Consider the following 21,865-nt stretch of genomic DNA (forward strand, 5'->3'; position numbering starts at 1 on the left):
TTTAGAGGTTTCTTCCGAAGAGTTCGACCGACACGAACTTCGTCTTCGTTACAAGTTACGTTGGAATCGTCTGTTAATTGTGGACTTCGCTTTCGTTTGCCCGTGGACGTAGTTTGCGGCTCTTCTTTTATTTCGATTTTAGTTGGTTTCTCGTTTTCGACGTCCCCTCGCCTGGCTATGAAACTATCCAGACTTGCACTCAAGGGCTTCAATTTTTCCTCTCTTCGAACCTCGTCGCTTAATCTGTGTTGCTTGGCGAGCAAGTACTTTGTTCGTATGGCCTCGATGACATCGTGCAGTTGCTTAGCCAAATCGGTGTTAACATCCATAATTTTGTTTTTATTTCGAAGAACCTTTAGACACCAGGCGTGAATTAAGTTTTAACAGAAGCGACTTTAGGTCGTCACGTCTTTGTGCATTCGAAACTTCGATCATGTCACGAATACGAGAATTCGAAGCTTCCACGCGCTGGTCTATGGCTACGAGGTACACTATTATTTCGTCTTTTGCTCGTTTTATTTCTTGACCGAGTAGCGAAATGTATTTACGTATTTCAGCATCGTGTTTCACGGTGCATAGTTCGGTACGCGGAGCTTTACTGCTACGTCCAAATTTGGAAATGCTATGATTCATGTTTGACGATAAACTGGTCGAAACCCTGTCTGTTCCTACCCTTATATAGCGGCCAGTCCTTTACGATGACTAGAAATCCGTGTTCTTCTTTCCAACACAAGGAGCACATGTCTGTGAATTCCTGAAACGACATGTCGGTGTTTACGTGATCGTTGTAAGCGTGGCGTAAATTAAGTTCGTCCATGCGAAAAAGCACTATAACATTCGCATTATCACGCAGAAAATGTTTGGGTATTCTACTGTATGTCTGACACAGGTATACACAGTCTACCTTGGCGTGTCTACCCATGGAAAAGTACTCTTGTATTATGCCTTGCTTCTCACAAGCCACATAATCGAAAACAAACACGGAATTAGGCTTTGCTTCGTCGGTAGACACCACATCGGTGTTATCGCTAAATGGAAAATACTCCAGACCATCCACCGAGCGTAGAACAGCGGCCAAGCGATGGTACTTTGGCTGCTGCAACGACTTGGAATACAAGTAAACGTTCTCGAACCAAAGACCGTTTGGCTCCTCCAGTAAACTCAGTAAAAAAACGTCTTGCCACAGTTTGACGGTGCTGCTATGATGCAACGTACGGTAGACGGTAATAATATACCATGCTGTGACTCACGACCGCTAGTTTCATCGTCCTGCGTAATGCACACGGGCAAACAAACATCTTGCTTGACTACCTCCATCGCTACTGACGAAAATTCAATAAGAACAATCGTATTTATTGAATTTAGGTCAGTTGCATGTAATGTCTCGAAGAGGCAGGAAAGAATCACATCGGCGCGGGACTCGTAAACTCTCTGATAAACAATCTACCATTCGAGCTACACATTCCCGGCTACAGATTCTGCGGCCCCGGGACTAAACTAGCGAAAAGGTTAGCTCTCGGTGACGTGGGAATTAATTCTCTGGACGAAAAGTGCAAGCAGCACGATATTGCATATTCATTAAGCAAGGATCTAGAATCTAGGCACAGAGCAGATCAGATATTGGCACAGGAAGCCGAAGAAATAAGCAAATCTCCGGACGCGGGACTTGGAGAGAAAATCGCTGCCTGGGGCGTATTTAAAATCATGAAGGCACAGACGAAATTAGGAATGGGTGCTCGTAAACCCAGAATTCGCAAGACCAAGACGCGCAAGATACAAAGAACCAATAAGAAAAAGGGCGGATTTTTATCGCTGCTGGTGCCCGCTATAGGTGCACTAGGCGGGATCGCAGCAGCCGCTTCCAACATTGCTAGGGCTGTGAATACGTTCAAGAACCAGCGAAAGCAGTAAGAGGAAGCACGTAGACATAATGCAAGCATGGAAGCCATTGCCATCGGTAAAAAAAACGGCGCAGGACTGTACTTACGGCCTCACAAGACAGGGCGTGGCATGAAAAAGAAAAGGGTAAAGAGAAAATCCTAAGTTCGATGCCGAAACGACCGCTCACCAACGTAGATTTAATAAAGTACGCACTCAAACTTAAAATACCAAATTTCCGCGGTGTGTTTATGCGAGACACTTTGCCCACCGAGCCAAAAACACGCGAGCGCGCCATAATTAATTTAGACACGTCGGCGGGTCGCGGCACGCACTGGGTGGCCTATGTAAAGATGGGAAAAAAATCTACTTACTACGAAAGTTTCGGTAATTTGAGACCTCCGCCCGAACTTAGGCGGTACCTAGGCCGGACCACTACGATGTTTAACAATTACGAAACGGAACAGAGGCCTAATCAAACAAACTGTGGTCACTTGTGCTTGAGATTTCTGACCAAATATTAAGTACGAAATATATTAATATTATTGTTTAATAAAATAAATGTACAGTAGCGAAAATCAATCAGTCATGTCCGTAACACTCATATTGACAGGACGTAGCTCGCAGCTACAAGCCCCATTCTACCCGCCGCTGGACTTGAACGGAGAATGGAGCATCGGGCTCGTAGATTTCCAAACGTATAATTCCATACCGAACATTGACGAAGAAAACTGCAAAATGTGCTTCTTGAAAAGTGATGGAACATCAGCTCGGGAAGTGACCATACCTACCTGCGCATACGAGTTGAGCGATATTACAAATTACATCATGCAAGCCCTGTCTCTAAACATCGTGTTCGAATTGCGAGATAATCCAAACACGCTACAGTGCGAACTTTATTGCAGTGAAAATGTCGACTTTACGAAACCTGGCACCATAGGTTCGATGCTCGGATTCGAACCGAAAATATACGCAGCCAAGACCTTGCACGTCTCCTCGTTACCCGTACAAATAATGCCCGTGAATGTAATACGCATAAACTGTAATTTGGCAAGTGGAACGTACCTCAATGGAAGACTAAACAACATGCTACACGAGTTTTCGCCAATGGTTCCGCCTGGATATAAACTGGTCGAAGTACCGCAAAGTATCATTTACGCCCCTGTGCTCGCCAAAACAGTACACGAAGTGGTAGTCGACATTGTCGATCAAAACGATAAACTAGTAAATTTTAGAAACGAAGAAATTACACTATGTCTACATTTGAAGCGATGGGACTGATCTTCAAGGCCTATAAATCAAAGAAGCGACACGAACCCAGGACCAGTCTGTTGCGAGGCCACGGTGCATTAACACCTCTTAACGTTAAGTATCTACGTGGAAGAGGCTACAAAGTTCACAAGCATGGAAGATTATTTAAACGTGTCAGAAAAAGCTCAGTTTAGCGACGATGTAAATAAATTTGAATATCACTGCTACGCTCCCTACCTCCAAGGGCCGTATATGCCCGGTAGGGAAATACGCATTCCGGTACAGAAACAAGACGTTTATACTCTACCCTGCCAGTCGTTTATTCGTATAAGAGGCACGCTGACAAAGGCGGACGGAACACATCCTACAACTGCGTATTTCGGACGAAACGGAATATTGCATTTATTCTAACGCGTTATTTTCGAATTGAATAATATCGCGATCGACGAATCGTGGGACTTGGGCATTACTGCCACGATGAAAAATTACCTGTCTCTAACACCGAACGACCTGAGCGCGAACAAAATCGCAGGTTTTGGAATGGAACCCGATTTCAAAATTCCCATCTACGAATCTGGAAAATTCGAAGTTAGCATACCGCTTTCGATGCTTCTCGGCTTCGCGGAGGATTACAAGAAAATATTGATTCAAGCCCGCCAAGAACTCGTGTTAATTCTAACAACATCGCACCTGAATGCCGTCGTGGGAGCACCCTGTCGCAGTCACCGTCACGAGCACCGAGTGGTTTGTTCCGCACATAACTGTCAGCATGAAAGAAAGAGTCAGACTTTTAAGTTACGTCAAAAAGGACAAGATGGTCGAAATTGCTTTCAGGAGCTGGAATATCGTAACGTGCCCCTTACTGACCCAGAGTAGACACAATCACTGGGTCGTCAAGACTTCGAGCAGTACAGAAAAACCTAGATATATAATATTGTCGCGGGTTGAAATTTTGCAGGGTTGTTGAAATCAAATTTAGGGACTTTACTGACGGGACTCTGGGCTGGCTGCTCTGTTCACTCGTCAGCGCAAGTGGCGTGACCATGTAATTGGGGCACGGGGCCGGCGCGGCGCGCTGCGGGCTTGCAGAATTTTGTTTGTTTGTTTGGCCGCACGCTGGCGCAGCCACGGGCCGCAGTTACTGGGGCGCGCTGTCGTAACAAGCCGCGCGGTGTGGCCTGCACATTGGGGTAGAGGGGGGGTAGTCTTCCCAGATGTTCTAGTTAGTTGTTTAGTAAATTTGACTTCAATAACGAGCTTTTGTTATGGTAGGCGCGGCAGGGCGCGCGAATTTAAGCGCAAGTGATTGGTGACTCGGGGCTCACTCAGGCGGAGGCTATGCGTCTCACCTGTGGTCACGAGTTGTTAGTTCGTTCGTGATGTAGGAATTCAAGCTTTCGGGCGGAAGCTATGGTCGACGCCAGAGGCCACGAGTCGTTTAATTTAAGTTAGGTCATAATGTAGTCGTCAAGCTTTCGGGCGGAGGCTATGGCCCTCGTCAGGGGTCACGCGTCATAGTTTTTAAAATGTAATGTTCGTTCGGGATTTCAAGGGCAGGAGAGGCCCCTACGTTATTTTTTTAAAGTAATCGATCAAGAAAGGCTTTTCGGAAAATGTGAGTATGGACTTATCTTTGTTTTAATTTTAAGTATTAATTATGATTTGAGGTATTCGGAAGGACTAGGGAAGTGTTTAGTGAAGTTCTCTCATTCTCTCTCTTGTAAGGTCGTTCAATCGTTAAGGAAGTAAAGAGATTATTGTTTTAAATTGTAATCCCGCTATTTAAATGTTCTTTAAAATGATGTTGAGTATTTGACTTTAAGAATAAAATAATTTTAATTAAGTATTATGTTATTTTGCAAAATCTCCTTAGTTCAGCTCTCACCAGACATCCTGTACGGGATGACGAACCTATGATCCTAGGTACAGTAAAGTATTTTATGAAGTTAAGACTAGTTGATGCCAAGCGAGTTGTTTCTATGTAAAGAGCTACGATTCTCGCCCCCCCCTCTGAAGGTGGATCGTGACAGAAATGGTAGAGTTCGCCGGATAGGTTCTATTTCTGGAGAGAGAGAGAGGTAGATTTTTATGTTTATTATTAAGTTAGTTTCAGCTTCTGATAGCAGGTTATTAAGAGTTTACTTGAGGAGAGGATTACGGAATTTTAGTCTATAGTGGAGGAAGTCTTTGAGATTTTTTTTTTGACGTAACAGATGTTTATTTGAGGATACTTGTAAGGATAAAGTTTATAGTGATAAGTTGTTTTAAGTCGTTGAATTTATTGTAGATTTATATCGGGGATTATTACGTGAGGAGAATACGTTATAAGTTAAATGCTTATTAGAGATAATGCAAGTGGTTTAATTTAATTGAAGTTCATTTTAAGATTGTAGGTTAAGAGAATTATAATTTAAAATAAAAATTTTTTGTCGTAAATAGGAATTATTTTCAAGTGAAGTTTGTTTTGTTGTCGTGCGCGTAGGAGACGAGACGTACGAATTAAATCAGTCGAGGGAAGGATAAACGTTAGAAAGGAATTAAAGAGAAAACGAGAGTTTATGTAAAAGAGAGTTATAGAATTTATAGTGATGTTTTGTTTTAATTAGAAAAATGTTGAGAGTTGTTTCAGAACGACACGTCAGTGGACGTGGCAGAATGAACACGTGACGGGGAGGTGCTGAAACCTAGCGGAGAACGGAGGAACCGCAAGCGAGGGTTGGCGCACCTGATGGAATTCGGTGACGTCACGGGCTCATACGGAGACGTGGACAGGCCGTGACCTTGTTTTGATCAGCTGTACGGTAACTTAGCGATAAGAAAATAGACTATTGGTTAAATAAATTTAAATTTAAGTGTGTTTTAGGAGAAGAGGAACTTTCAGTATGTAAGTAATTTAATTTAAGAAGTGTATGATGTATAGGCTAGAAGTGTTTCGTTGTAAGTTGTTTATGTTTTTGTTAGTTAAATTCTACCTCGGTTTTAAAAATATTTTTTTGGGATTTGTAAACATTATTAAGGAGGTACACTATAAAATCGATAAGCATTGAGAAAACTGGGAAGGCTAGATTTTGTGTGTAGAGGGAATTTACTCCAAAAGAACAGAGAGACAAAATTAATGTTTTCATTAGGGCGAGGGACCCTAAGGTGAGGCGTTGTGTCCCTGGGAAGAAAGGGAATTGTAGCGCAGACCATAGGAGATGGGCTGACTACGGAATTAAGGGTCAGGAGAATCCTGAGAGTTGTGAGTAGTTTGGGGCAGGAGTTCCCCATGGTAGTACCGAAGTGGCTATCCTGTATGGGATAGGGTACCATTTCAATGAAGTTTGTTGGTGGGGTTAGAGCCCCCTGTGTAGTGGGCCTATAGCAGATAGGCACTACAGTGAAATTTTTGGTTATTTTGTGAGGTAAATTCCCTGGAGGTTAAGTAAGATTGGATTCAGTTAGGAAGGAGGGAAATGAGAAACATTGCTGTAGAGAGTTAGTGTACTTGCCTAATGTGAAATTGAATGTTACTAAATTAATTTAGGAGAAAGTTTTGTTCGGTAAATAAATAATAATGGAAGATAGCTAGATAATTAATTAATTTTTTTTGAGTAAGGTGTTTTAAGTAATGAAATAAAATAAGGTGAAGTAATTTGAATAATTGGGGAGGAGTTTCTTTAAGAGTTTAGATAATTGTTTTTGAATTTATTGAGATATTCAGCCAGTGGAGTTTGAGTATGAGAGATACAGTGAGATTTCAAGGAAATTGGTTGTTTATTAATTAGGACGAATGAGATTTTATGATTTAGAGTCAGTAAGCATAGTTAAATTTACGACATAATATTTGTTGACAGTTTACAGTTATTAAGGAGAAAACAGAGTAATCTATTTATTTTTATTTTAAGGGTTTGAAGATAAGATTATGAATTTTTTTTTTGAAAGTTTCTTGGGCATGTTTGAATAATTTTTATTTGGATTTTAAGAAATTACAGAGAAAATTTAATTGATTTACATTAGTTTGGAAGTATGGAGGTTTAGTGTTCGATTAGCCCTAACTTGATGGTCGGATCCCAAAAGAATGCCGTAAAACCGATAGCCAATTGAGAGGAATGCGGTAGGCGCTTGTGTAGAGAGGGGTTGTGGGAAAACTCCTTGGGACTGATGGCAGATCAGGGGCCCTAAATAGTGTGTGATGCTGTAAAACCAGTGCAGAGAAAGCCTGGTATGCTTAAATTTTTGGGCACAGGTTATGTAAACCTGGGGTTCCATGGGATTTAGTCATGTTAGCTGCTGTGAGACATTAAGATTTCCAGGCTCCATAGTAAATTCAATGTAAATTTTTGTTTTCTTAAAATAATAAATTTGTTTTTAATTTATTTGAGATATTTGATTTGGAACAGTGAATACAGACCCCGAGGAATAAGAGTTATGCTGTGAGAGGAGAAGGTGGTAGGCCTAAAGGGTACAGGCACCACAGAGGTTATTTGTATTGCATAATTTAAATATAAGGAAACTTGAGAATTTGAAATTTTGTTGTTGGTTTGTACACCCATAAGAAGAGTATAGGCAGAATTTTTATTGTTATGAGATGTCTAATTTAATTGAAAAGAAGAAAGTTTAAAGATGCAAGGTAACATTATTATTGTAATAATTGAAAGAGATTAAGAGGTAGAGAGAAATAGGCAGTTTTTGTTTGTAAGTACTAAAGTTTACATATAGAAATTTAGTAACTAAGAATGAATAATAAGTTAAGTCTAGTGTAAAAGTTTTTTTTTAAGTTTGTTAAGTTAAGAGTCACAAGTAAATTTTTTTTTTAGAGAGAATGTCTTTGATAGGAAGTATTAGAAACTTATGGGAAGTTTAGGGTAACATAAATAATGTAGGTAATGAATAATAAATAGATGGTAGGTCTTAAGTTAGGATTAACATTTGAAGCAGAATTTAATTAAGAAGAAGGAAAATAAATAGGCCTAATGAAAAGAACAAAAAAGGATTTTATGGTAAAGCATTTTTTTTAAGTAATAAACAATGAATAATAATGTTGTTTCAGGGTAATGTGTACTAATAATACAATTTTTTTTTTAGGACCAAAGAACAGGAATTATGTAATTTAAATTAACATGTATTTTTGAAACTGTTACAGATTCCTTAAGATGAGCTGAGCAGCAGTCCAGTTTACAAGATGACAAGAGTTCGAGAGACAAGATACAAGATCACTGAAACATGAGCCAAGACTGAAGATTCAAGAGAAGAGAAAGCTGGCAGCCATGGACTTACAAGTGGAGATTAATAAGGTCATGTAAAGTTTTATTTTTTTTATGGAAGACAGTAACTGGAGTTTTTTTTTGTTATAAACATTATTTACAGAACTTTTTAGGTTATAGTAATGTAATGGAACTAGTGAGTTGTGGTAGCTGTCAAAAAGAACTAATACCTTAAGTTTAATTTTTAAAGTTAATTTTCTTAATTTACAGAGGGATTAGTAGTTTTTTTTAAACCTTATTTAGGTTGGAATTTAAATACAATAGCTTATTATAAATGTGTACGAACAGTTCAAGTTCACAGTACTGATAGGTAGGTCAGATGATCTTATTGATTTTGATGATTTGTTGTTTTGAGTTGATTTTTAGGTGTTGTGAATTAGACAATGAAATAGTTCTGAAAACTTAAATTATTTCAAGCTAAGAAATAGTAAAGTTAATTGTAACTCAAAGGACACCAGAATTTAATTTTTTTTTTGAATTAGTAATGTTTGAAAATTTTATACTTTACAAGAAAGGTTATAAACAAACAGATCGGATGGAACAAGGATGCAGTAAATCACAATTTCATTTAGAATTATTGATTAGCTTTTGAGGTTATGAAGTAAAAGTAATTATAATTTAAAAGTTTGAATAAAAAAATGTTTTTTTTTATTTGTTTGAAATAGAAAGTTTAAAAGTTAATTAGTCATGATCTAGGTGGGTGATGGGGTGGGAATTGGCCACTCTTTTTCCCTATAACCTCCCTAACATGGCCTTCTATTACATCTAACAGAAAAAAAAAAGAAGAAAAAGAAGACTTATTATTAGTTAGAATGTTTTTTTATGAAGATACCTGATGAACTTTTTTTTTATTGTTGGGAAGAATAGTAGCAAGATTAATCAGATGTTTTACTCAGAAGAAGAAGAAGAAGAAGATAAAGCAGTTTTATGATTCGACAAGCCAGAGATTGGTGTTTCCCCTCTGCGCTCCTATTGACTACGTTGTTTACTCTCATGGGATAGCTGGTTCGGCACCATGGAGAGAGATTGGTGGGCATTGTGGTTGCCCCCAGAAGAAAAGAAGAGTAGAAGAGGTTATGGGTGGGTCATGTGAACTGACCTTCAACCCAGTTACTTCGTGGGGACTATTTGCTGTATAGAGAAGATCAAGACTCAAGAGTTAGGGAAAATTATTGGAGGTCATGTTTCCCTTCCTTAAGTTTTTCCTATCAAATTATTTGCCTGATTAGATTATGCTAAGGGTGGGATACTTTATGTTAGCAGTTGAATTAATTAATTTTATTTTTTTGTGTGTTTGCATCCTTGCCCATCGATTGCAGTTTAGTAGTTAGTTTTGTATTTGTCAGGCGTGATGGTAATGCCTGTTGATGATGTTTCAGAATTGTAATCTGTTCGTGATGAGGATGGCACAACTCCGAAGCAGATGTGGGGAGAAGTTGTGAGCTGCCCTGGAAGCCAGTCCAGTAGCTGTTGGAGTTGAGTGGTGTTTGCTGATGGCCAGCCCAGGGAGCTACTCTTCTCGACAACACTGACTTCGAGGAGTTGCACCAACCTTCACGAGATAAGAGTTTAATTAATTGAAACACTGTAAGGACACTTAATTTTTTTTGAAGAACGAAAGAAGTATGGTAATAAACGGAAACCGAAAAAAAAAAAATAATAATAATTATCAAGAATTTGCACATTGTTTAACGAATACTGAGAAACTAAGAACAGTAATTTAATTTGTAAAGAGAGCTTCACTAACAGAACAATTTTTTTAGAATTGAGAACTCGAGCCTCTGAAGGTTCCTGTGAGAACAAACCAGATAAAAGTTTTACATTTAATTTTATGAATACTTGTTGTTTTAAAATAAATCTTATGCAGAATCTAGATGTATGTTCAGACAGCAAGGAACTAAGAAAATTATTATTTTTGTGAAATGAGGAATTTATAGTTATGGTTTAATGGAAAAAGACAATTTGTAATTTTGAGGTAGCTCGATGGGGCTCGAGCTCTGTGAGGGGAGGGTTATGTCGCGGGTTGAAATTTTGCAGGGTTGTTGAAATCAAATTTAGGGACTTTACTGACGGGACTCTGGGCTGGCTGCTCTGTTCACTCGTCAGCGCAAGTGGCGTGACCATGTAATTGGGGCACGGGGCCGGCGCGGCGCGCTGCGGGCTTGCAGAATTTTGTTTGTTTGTTTGGCCGCACGCTGGCGCAGCCACGGGCCGCAGTTACTGGGGCGCGCTGTCGTAACAAGCCGCGCGGTGTGGCCTGCACATTGGGGTAGAGGGGGGGTAGTCTTCCCAGATGTTCTAGTTAGTTGTTTAGTAAATTTGACTTCAATAACGAGCTTTTGTTATGGTAGGCGCGGCAGGGCGCGCGAATTTAAGCGCAAGTGATTGGTGACTCGGGGCTCACTCAGGCGGAGGCTATGCGTCTCACCTGTGGTCACGAGTTGTTAGTTCGTTCGTGATGTAGGAATTCAAGCTTTCGGGCGGAAGCTATGGTCGACGCCAGAGGCCACGAGTCGTTTAATTTAAGTTAGGTCATAATGTAGTCGTCAAGCTTTCGGGCGGAGGCTATGGCCCTCGTCAGGGGTCACGCGTCATAGTTTTTAAAATGTAATGTTCGTTCGGGATTTCAAGGGCAGGAGAGGCCCCTACGTTATTTTTTTAAAGTAATCGATCAAGAAAGGCTTTTCGGAAAATGTGAGTATGGACTTATCTTTGTTTTAATTTTAAGTATTAATTATGATTTGAGGTATTCGGAAGGACTAGGGAAGTGTTTAGTGAAGTTCTCTCATTCTCTCTCTTGTAAGGTCGTTCAATCGTTAAGGAAGTAAAGAGATTATTGTTTTAAATTGTAATCCCGCTATTTAAATGTTCTTTAAAATGATGTTGAGTATTTGACTTTAAGAATAAAATAATTTTAATTAAGTATTATGTTATTTTGCAAAATCTCCTTAGTTCAGCTCTCACCAGACATCCTGTACGGGATGACGAACCTATGATCCTAGGTACAGTAAAGTATTTTATGAAGTTAAGACTAGTTGATGCCAAGCGAGTTGTTTCTATGTAAAGAGCTACGATTCTCGCCCCCCCCTCTGAAGGTGGATCGTGACAATATTAGCTTTGCAGACAGACAGACAAATGAACCTCAAGACTGACAGATCGGTGTTTGACCACTGTTTTATGGAAAATCTAAAATTGTTTTTAAACAGCGAAAGTTACCCGTATGTGGACATGAACATTGATTTTGAAAATGGCGGTATTTCCTTGCCGTATCACATGTACATGCAGTTCCAATCGTCGTACCATGGACGGGAATCACACCCAATCCTGAGTCCTGACACATAAAAATCATTGGCTCCGCTAATCGTATTTGATGTGAGCAAACAAGACGAATCGATTCACAGTTCTATGATTGATTGTCGATTGGAAATTTCCACGAAAAATGACGTACCGCCACTCACAACGGCGTTCTGTCTAATCCTACATGACAGAGTAATTAATTACGATGCGTTTTCAGGTCTCGTGAAAATATTGAGCTAGATATAAATACGATTGCATGTATCATTACATCATCAGTTGCCTCAGGATGTACTGCAACATGCAAGGTTTCCACAGCCAAAACGGCTTTGTTCTCAAGGAAATTGCCATCACTCACGACGGCTGGACTCGAACCCGCAGCTTCCGACCTCCGTATCCGTGGAAACTACTAGACGAAAAAAGTAAACGGTCGAACGAATGGCTATGTAAATACTACCATGGCCTGGAGTGGGACGAAGGTAAAATCCCATACCACCAAGTGAAAAACACACTTCAAGATTTACTACTGCAAAATCTGCGTGGTATAATATACATTGCCGGACCTGAACAGAAGAAATGGCTACGAGAACTGTGCGACGACGGAGCAGCTGAAATCGTAGATATACAGACCGACTACGGCTGTCCTTCCCTGCGAAAACTTTGTTCAATGTACGAAGCTAAGCATCCAAACGACAAGTTTGATCGTGTCTGTGCCTACACAAACTCGCAGCTAATGCAGAAATGGCACTCGCAGCAGGAATAATTTTTTTTTAATATTGGCACGCCCGAAAAAATTATAATTTTAAAATAGTGGCACACCTGATTATTTTTCTGCTATAAATAGCTCGAAAATCGAGCTCTATCAATCAGTTTATGTTCGGACACGATGACGCCATTCCAGCCGGAAACCGAGTACCTGAGTGCTAAACCAGACTACAGCTGTATTGAATACAGTTTCCTGGACGAAGAAGAAAATTTACGCACTTATACGGAAATATGTTACGGTGGAGTATTAAATTTCCTAATGGCTCATTCGCCACGCAGTTAATGATATCAAAGAAAACGTGAGTGGGTTTTCTCCGAGTGCATCTGATTATCCATGTCAATATTATGATGGTTATCTCCGTGTGCTCCTGATTATTCCTGGCTAGGTATCTTATGGTTTTCTCCGAGTGCTCCTGATTATTCTTGACAATATTATGATGGTATTCTCCGTGTGCTTCTTATTATCCCTGTGGTTTCTTCAAGTGCTTCTCTCTATTCTGAGAAACCGCTCTCTGCATGATGGATTTTTTACCTAATGAGACATGTCATTTTATTCAGAGTTACATTTAATTAGTGAAATTCTGCTAATAAATTGTCACTTACAATATTTTTACCAGGTGGAATTCCAAAAATTAACAACCATTACTCAGTCAAATAATATGCTTTGAGACAAACTGCATTGAACTTGGTGGTTAAGACAGGTAATTTTATTCAGATACTCAGACAAATAATATACCATGAGACATCTATGAAGCACTAACAGGAAGGACGAACTTCATTCTCCTTGGTGACTAGCGAAGCATCCTTCTTATGCGAACGATAGTGAGCATCCCTCATCCCGCATGAAATAAATAAATATTATTTACCTGCAAGCAACACGTGGCGACATCTGATGTTGAAAAGCGGAACTACTTGCAACAAGTACCTTTGCATGATATAAATTAACTCTCACCACTGAATGGTGCTATTGTAGTCAGTTAGAGTCATGTAGTTTCGTAGCCACGCGGTCTTTTAGCCATGCTGACTCGTAACCATGTCACCTGGAAGCTTCGTAGTCCTATAGCCTCGCGATCACGTAACCTTGAAGACTCGCAATCGCATAGTCTCGTAACCTCATGGCTCGTAGTCTCAAATTCATGATGCATTGGAGCCTCGTAGACTTGAAGCTATGTAAGCAAGTAGCATATTAATATTATAACATAATGCTGACGGTGCAGATGTAGCAAAAGAGAAAATTCCGTCGAAGACAGATACGTCAATTGGAGCCTTGTAGTCGAGTAGCTTCGTAGTCAAGTACTCAAGCAGACTTGTAGTCCTGTATCCTCACAGTCACGTAAACTCGTTTTCTAGAGGCTTCATAGCTCTGTAGCTTCGCAGTCTCGTAAACTTGAAGATTCGTAGTCACGTAATCTCGTAACCTCATGGCTCGAAGTCGCGTAGTCATGATATCTTGGGACCTCGTAGAATTGTAGCTACGTATTCAAGTAGCCTCGTAGACCGGAAGCTACGTAAGCAAGTAGCCTTGTAATCTTATAACATAATGATGCTGGTGCAGTTGAAGCAAAAGAGAAAATTCCGACGAAGACAGATCCGGCAATTGGAGCCTTGTAGTCGAGTAGCTTCGAAGTCAAGTACTTTTGCAGACTTGTAGTCCTTTATCCTCGCAGTCACGTAAACTCGTTTTCTAGAGGCTTTGTAGCTCTGTAGCTTCGCAGTCTCGTAAACTTGAAGATTCGTAGTCACGTAGTCCACTGAATGGTGCTAATGTATTCAGTTAGAGACATGAAGTTTCGTAGCCTCGCGGCCAATTAGTCATGCAGTCTCGTAACCATGCATTCTGGAATCTACATAGTCCTATAGCCTCGCGATCACGTAACCTTTAAGACTCGTAATCGCATAGTCTCGTAACCTCATGGCTCGTAGTCACGTAGTCGTGATGTCTTGGGACCTCGTAGCATTCTAGCCAAATATCATTGGTGCTGTTGAAACAAAAGGCTGTAGGAGAAATTGGTGCCTTCTGGAGCCTTCGATGTCTGTAGCTGTATCAAAACAACATCAGCGTAGATACTGTAGCAAGGTGTTTACCTTGAGAAAGAATGCTAAACGGTATGTGAAGAATGATTGTGTTAAAAACCACTACGCAAAATGATAAGCTGTAATCGGTGTATCAGGTTGTTAACGTGAATTGACAGCTTAAAAAGCCATGGTAGAACATGTAAAGCCATGCCCACTTAAGGCATAGAGGACATCGATGGATCCACTAGACTAAAGAAGAGTGATCTGCATTACGACAATAATTTTCCTTGTCCTGAGCGTGATGGTATTAGCTCACCCGATCGTACGAAGAACATAAATTGAAGGATGCTGATGGCTTCGAGAAGACTGAAACTAATGGAAGTAACAACACCGTGAAAAGTGAGAATACATTCAAGCCGATATTCAGTAGATCCACCGTACTTTGTAAAAAGGAAGTATGAAGACTATGAAGACACTTCGACATCAACGAAAACGAATTCTTAAGTTAATCTGGGTGAAGACGATTTCTTCTATGGTGATTGCTACAGTGACTCTGAAGCTGGTGGTGTGATCAAAGACTGTGCTGAAGCAGCTAAAGCAGTCAAGATCGAAGACTGTGATGGTGGCTTGAGATCAAAACGATGGAATGACATAAAAAATTATCCTGATCAAGCTTGTGATAATCACTGACACGATGACGAAAGTTACCTTGCGGTTGGTAATAAAACGGAAGACACCGGAGATAATAATATTTATTATAAATGTACAAGGAAGATGAACGTCCTCATGGGACGATTCTAACATATTGGTTGACCAACTAAGACTGATGGTGGCATCTGTTCGTAGAGGAAACTACTCGTATATCGATGAAGTATCGTCCATACTTAAAGAACTGCGGAAAGCTGGCTACATACAATAATATGTTTAACTGACATGTGTGTACTATTGAAAAATAAATGAATTATTTATATTTTAAAAAGTACGTTTTATTTCTTGTATTCTGATTTCCAACTAAGCACGTGTTTCCGCTACTGTAAGTGTGGTCATTCCGTTTCCTGTGTGTACATTCCATTTCCTGTGTGTACCTTCCGTTTCCTGTGTGTACGTTCCGTTTCCTGTGTGTACTTTCCATTTTCCTGCGTGTACATTCCGTTTTTCTGTGTGTACGTTCCGTTTCCTGTGTGTACGTTCCGTTTCCTGTGTGTACATTCCGTTTTCCTGTGTGTACGTTCCGTTTTCCTGTGTGTACGTTCCGTTTTCCTGTGTGTACGTTCCGTTTTCCTGCGCGTACATTCTGTTTTCCTGCGTGTATGTTCCGTTTTCCTGCGTGTACATTCCGTTTTCCTGTGTGTAAATTCAGTTTTCCTGTGTGTACTATGTTCATAGTCTATATGTCTGACATTGTTCATGACCCGGTCTTGCGGCCCGATGACGCTTGGTGTATGGATGGATTTGTACATGAACATTTTAAAGGTTAATCTAAGTATCAAAAAACTAGACTTTCATCTAATGCATATCGGCACTGTATTTATTTAGATGGTCAAGTATATTGTCTTGAGTTGTTTATCGAAGAGTGAATTATTAATAAATTCCACGAATGGTAATGGAAAACAAAATATTAAATATGATTAATATTTAGTTACAACTGTCACTGGTCAAGAATCGAACCGTGGACAGGAACTGATCGATTCGATTTGTAAATTAATGTTTGATTTTATCGGTGAATTTTGGAATTTTTCCAACATTTCTAGCTAAATAATTACATGATTTCAAGATGGCGCCCAAATTACAAGATGGCGGGCACCTCAGTAATAAATGATTACTGCACTGTAGCAGGTTAGAATAAAACTAGCATGATGGTAAGACGAGTACACACAAGATGGTGACCTCCAACAGACGAAAACAAGATGGTGGCAATGACCACTAGCAGGTGGTAGCTCCTGGTAGCATGTACTGAACATAAAATGTCGGATCCATGATGTACATCAAGGTCAAAGTCAAATTTCAAGGTCAAGGACAAAGTTCAAGGTCAAGGACTATGTTCAAGGTCAAGGTCAAAGTTCAAGTTCATAGTTAAAGGTCAAGGTCAAAGTTCAAGGTCAAGGTTCAAGGTAATAGTTCAAGGTCAAGGACAAAGTTCAAGGTCAATGGCAAAGTTCAATGCCAACAGACAAGGTTAAAGGTATGGTGAACAGTAAATTATACTAACATGTCACCAGCACTCTCTAGCAGACGACAACAATATGACGGTCTCCAGCGGACGAAGACAGGATGACGTCATAAAAGCTGACGATACATACCTTGGTATTGGTGGTAGGTCAGTCTGTAGGGGGCTTCTGTGGAGGAAGGTTCTGTTTTTTTTATTTTTTTGCCTCACCGGTTTGGAACCAAGGACGGATATCGATCTAAGCAATCAGAATTCTAATAAGTTAATTTTTTGATGAATTTTGGAATTTTTTTTATTCAAATTGGATAATAAATAAATATTTCCAAGATGACGACTAAATTACAAGATGGCGGACATGACGACATACAAGTTGATGATATATACCTTGTTATTGGTGGTAGGTCAGTCTGTAAGTTGCTTATGTGGAGGAAGGATCGTTCGCCTTTTTTATTTTTTTCCCTCACCGGGTTCGAACCGAGGACTTTGAGCTCCGTGCCGTAAAAGTTTGTTTTTGAAATATTTTTATTAAATTTTTATTAATTGAATTTTTTTATGAATTTTAATTTTTTTTCATTAAAATCGGATTATAAATTTAAAGATGGCGGGCGTAATGGAAACTACAACGGTGATGTCATTATCCATGATGACGTCAGAGGCTTATCGGAGGCTGTAGACATGGATGCTTAAGCCTACATATGGACATTTCTAGGTGCTGGTATTTTTCCTTCGAAAACGGGAAATTTTGAGTCATTTTGAGTAATTTTTGAGGAATTTTGAGGAATTTGGAGTCAAAATGGCCGCCTTGACGTCACAATCCAAGATGGCGGACATCAGCTCCGGCTCCACATCCTGCATCCTGGCGCAGGAAATACATTCACATACTACTTATTGTAATTCAAAACCGCCTCCTACCCCCATTCCCCCCAAACACACACTTGTTCTTGCCACTTTATTACAAAGAGAATAATTAATAATCAATTTTAATGTGTTGTACCACCAGAATTTTTTTGTTACTCACCTCAGTTCCACTTATTACTGGTTCACTTCCGTTCGATGAAGTTTCAGCATGAGCATCTTCACACTGTCTTTTGGCTATTGAAAAATATGCTAAAACAGTTTTTCGTCTTTTCGTTGTCGATAAAATGAAATGCTAATGCACACATAAGTAGTTTGACTCTACATCTACAACTCTCTGGTCTACTGCTCAACACATGTTTCTACACCACTACTCCTAACACCCAAAACGACAACAAAATACCGAAATACTTAAGGTTATTCAAGGAATGTGCAAGTACACTCACAGACGATATGTATAGGTGTACGATACACGAGGAGGGAGGGAGCTAAGCTGCATAATGACAGTAGACATTAGGTCTTGTTGCAAAGTGGAAGGGGCGTAGTCCTGCAGGTAAACTCTATTTAAAAAAACATAGGTACGTTTTGACAGTTAAAAGTAAAGTCACTTTACTATTTGTTTTTGAATGTTATAATTTCGATGCTGGACATATTTCTTGCACATGAACCTTTGATACATGGTACCCGATTCGCTTAAAATTGCTTAGATTATTGATTTATTCAAATAGCATAACAGTAACGCGGAATAATATTATAAAATAAAAATATCACGGTCTAGAAAGTTGGGGGGGACAATCCCCTCCACCCAAAAAGTTCCCCCCGGTTACTACGTCCCTGATTATGCTCAAACATTCCAGTGCCATATTTATATGTGCGCTGTTTTCAGTCTGATTTTTAATTTATGTGATGCATTAACAGGATATTCGCGATTTAATAAAATTGCTAAAGCATCTAACAAGTTTTCTACTTACTGTAGCTATGCCGCTATATGGTCGTTGACTGTAGAACATGAATGCTAATGTTGGGTTAGTCCCTTTAATGTTATCTTTAGTTAAAACTCACACAATTATAGGCTTATAGGTTCCTAAATATTTTGGTTTTAATAGCATTTGCTTAAACCAATGTATTTTATTCAGTTATCACCTTCGGGATTTTATAATATACTTAGTTAAATATATTTCATAACCTACCCTATATGTAGTTAAGGGTAATTTATGTTTATTTACTGTGCACAACACACAAATTAATTATGTTGTATTTATTTTAATATAAATATTGAAGTGTTTAATTTGAAATAATTTACAATTCTGCTGGATAAGTAATTATTTTTATTATTTTCTGCACTCTGTAGTACTTACATCATATGTTGTAGGCTTACCCATACAGCACACTTGGTGTAAGAAACGTCGCATCGACGTGGTAATGTCGAAATGTGGTCACGTCACCAAAACCGACGTCGAATCGACGTGGTCTTTGAAACCATGAAGTAAGTGTACATTGTCCACGTCGGAGCGACGTGTTTTTCAGTTTCCCTGAGGTTCGAGTCGCCTACAAGACGTCGGCATGACGTCTATCTTTCGACCATCATGTTCAGTTTTAGAAAGTAATAACTGTATAATTAATTAATGTAAAATTATAATAATATAACATTAATAAATGTTCATTGTCCTTTTTACTAAATGTAATAAGTAATTTTTTTTTAAATTAGATTTAAACGGATGTTTGAATTGTTTCTGCGCAGTTGGTCATTAACGGTTAATGGCGTGTTTTTGGTATGTTATTGGCGTTGTTCTATATTCTGTGGTTCTGGACTAGTTTGGTAAGTTTAGATTTGTAACGGCTACTATGTACTATTCAATGCAGTTTTGTTTGTTATGTTTAGAATGATGAAGTGTATTTTATGTTGTGGATTCGCGAATCCCATGTTGTATACATAACCTCCATAGACACACTTCACGTGCGGCCGTTTTCGAATATAAAATGTTGGGCTTGTGTACACAAAAGTTCCCGTCACTTTTTGTGAATAATATATTGAGGACTTATTTTGTTAATTTTTAAAAGCATTTGCAGGTGTATTGTAGAATACGATACCAAACAAACAAAGGTTAAGTTAGGTTGGGTACGTTACGTTGCGTGTTGTTTCGTAGGAAATTGGAATAATGCATGTTTATGATTCCTGTTGCAGTGGTAAACGGTTACAGGTAAAAATAGCGGCAGTGGCTCACTTTAACCTACTGAAATGATACTTTGAAGTTCTGATGTGCTACCATTAAAAAATCCCATTGCAGTATCAATACAAGAATTGTGGGTAATATTAGGGTAAATATGTAGATTAGCTGTATTTCCTTAAAAAACAAATTACTCTCCAGTTTTACAAAAACGGCGATATGTTCTAAATATTTGGAATTTCTTATCTCCGCCGCCTTTAATGAAAAGAGGAAGTTAAGGAGCACAAAATGACACTATTTTGGGATTTTTAATATTTTTTTTAACAGATATCGTTTCTCTCCAGTTTTACCGTATTTTAATGTACGTAGGTACTGTAAATTCATATAAACTATTATTCTTATGATGTCACACATTTATTTGTAATATAGGTAAAAGTTTCGTATTGCGTATCCAAGGAGATCACTTTATCCTGAGGACACAATCCTGTTAATATTGATGCTGTGGTACATGATGCTTGCTGTTGTGATTTAGCACGTTTTGTTAGGTTAGTACAGCTGCATTAAATATACTTGAATAACATGCCATCATAATGAAGGTATCTCCTTGGATACGCAATACAAAACTTTTACCGTAATATTAATATTGTGATCATGATGTACAGAATGAATTGTACGGAATTACTTTTACATGCTGACTAAAAACGGCATATTATCGCTGAAGGTAATTGGAGGAAATCACTTACAAGGAAGTGTCACAAATTTGTTCAAAGGAATGTTGACAAATCAACTGGCTGCAGAGTACAGTTGGTAGGGAGCAAAAGGGAAGAAAAATTTCAGAAAATCGGAACTTTCACATGTTGTTATGAGTGAGTAGCCAGTATTAATTTGGTTAGCAAAAAAAAAAAAAAAAATTCAATTAGTTAAAAAATTAATAATTGCAGTGTCTTAGTCAAGTATAAACAGATGTGTATTTGTGTACAGCTGAGGAACAATTTCATGTGTAGCTTGATTTTGCTGTCATGGGAATTATTGTTGTGCAGTAAATTATGAAGCAAGCGAGAGTGGGTATTAGCAGAAGATTTCAATTACAGTTATCACTCTATTTTTGCCACTCCTTTTGGATCTCTTCCTTCTCTGCCACGTCCAAGAATGGTAAATCTGTGACCTGACGTTTCCGAAGTTTTTAGATATGCTAAACCCCTTGTAATTTCTATTTTTTCTTTGGCCATTCACATACTGAGTAAATCCATCTGCATTTATAATTATTGTAATAGTGAGTTTAGAAAATTTGTCATAATGCATCCCGTGTGATATCAGGCCTTAAAATATAACATAAAAGCAACAAAATACCAAAATTAATGTTTGTAGTATAGGCACCGATTCCCTGTAACAAAACAATATTTATTTCATGTGGAACTCATTCACATTCAAAAATTTGTTTCAGGGGTTGTTCGTTTCCATGATGTCTGCTACCGAGACTGAAGTGTCCATCATTATTTCTAATTGGTTAAAACATGCGAAGAAGAGATGTAGCTAGTGTTGTAAATGAAAAAAAGCATGTGTTTTTTCCTCAAAAATAAATGTTTTTTTAGAAAAAAACTTTGTCCCTAGTTTTTTTCCCCCCACTTTTCAGGTTTTTTAAATTATTTTATATACTGTAGCTCATACTTTACAGTTAATATTTATTGTGAAAAAAAAACTTTTTATTTTTTTGTAAAATAAAACAGGTTTTTTATAGAAAAAAATGCTTAGGAAAAAAAGCATTTTTTTTATAAACTCTACATGTAGCACTCTTAATAAGTAAGTATATTTTTGTTTATTGTTTATTTGTGATATGGGCCACCAGTCATCATTATAAGTTCAGGGTACCTATTAACTGGGAAACCGGTCGGTCAAATATTATTTAAAAATTATGGTTTGGGCTTGTACCCTCAAATACGTGTCGTTAGAAAAATTGTTAAATGTCAACATGCTGCCAATTTTTGATATTTTGAATTATATTAATTTGTTTTCAACTGCTTTGAATACTATGTAAATAATATCAACTTGTAATTTTTTTCTGCCTATAAGCAGTTTTAAGTGATTTTGAGTTGTAATTATTAAAAAAAAAATGAAAACTTTATATTTGTGAAAATATTTAATTATCATGTTACATTCTCTTCACACTTTTTAAGGTTACTTAGCACCCAATGTTTTCAATTAATGTGTGTCATGGAGTGTTCTAA

General features: G+C 38.5%; 1 protein-coding gene and 1 long non-coding RNA gene across 2 annotated transcripts in view; one reads left to right on the forward strand and one right to left on the reverse strand.

The window, feature by feature from the left end:
• Nucleotides 1-21,865, reverse strand: part of LOC134527233 (glutamine synthetase 2 cytoplasmic) — a 617,039-nt gene that overhangs the window by 23,308 nt on the left and 571,866 nt on the right. The gene's annotated exons all lie outside the window — the stretch shown is intronic.
• On the forward strand, nucleotides 4,104-9,166 carry LOC134527232 (uncharacterized). Its single transcript, XR_010074131.1, has 2 exons — nucleotides 4,104-6,013; nucleotides 8,255-9,166. It is a non-coding gene; the product is annotated as an uncharacterized LOC134527232 (long non-coding RNA).

The sequence above is a fragment of the Bacillus rossius genome, chromosome 1, assembly GCF_032445375.1.
Source record: "Bacillus rossius redtenbacheri isolate Brsri chromosome 1, Brsri_v3, whole genome shotgun sequence".
NCBI classification, from domain to species: Eukaryota; Metazoa; Arthropoda; class Insecta; order Phasmatodea; family Bacillidae; genus Bacillus; species Bacillus rossius.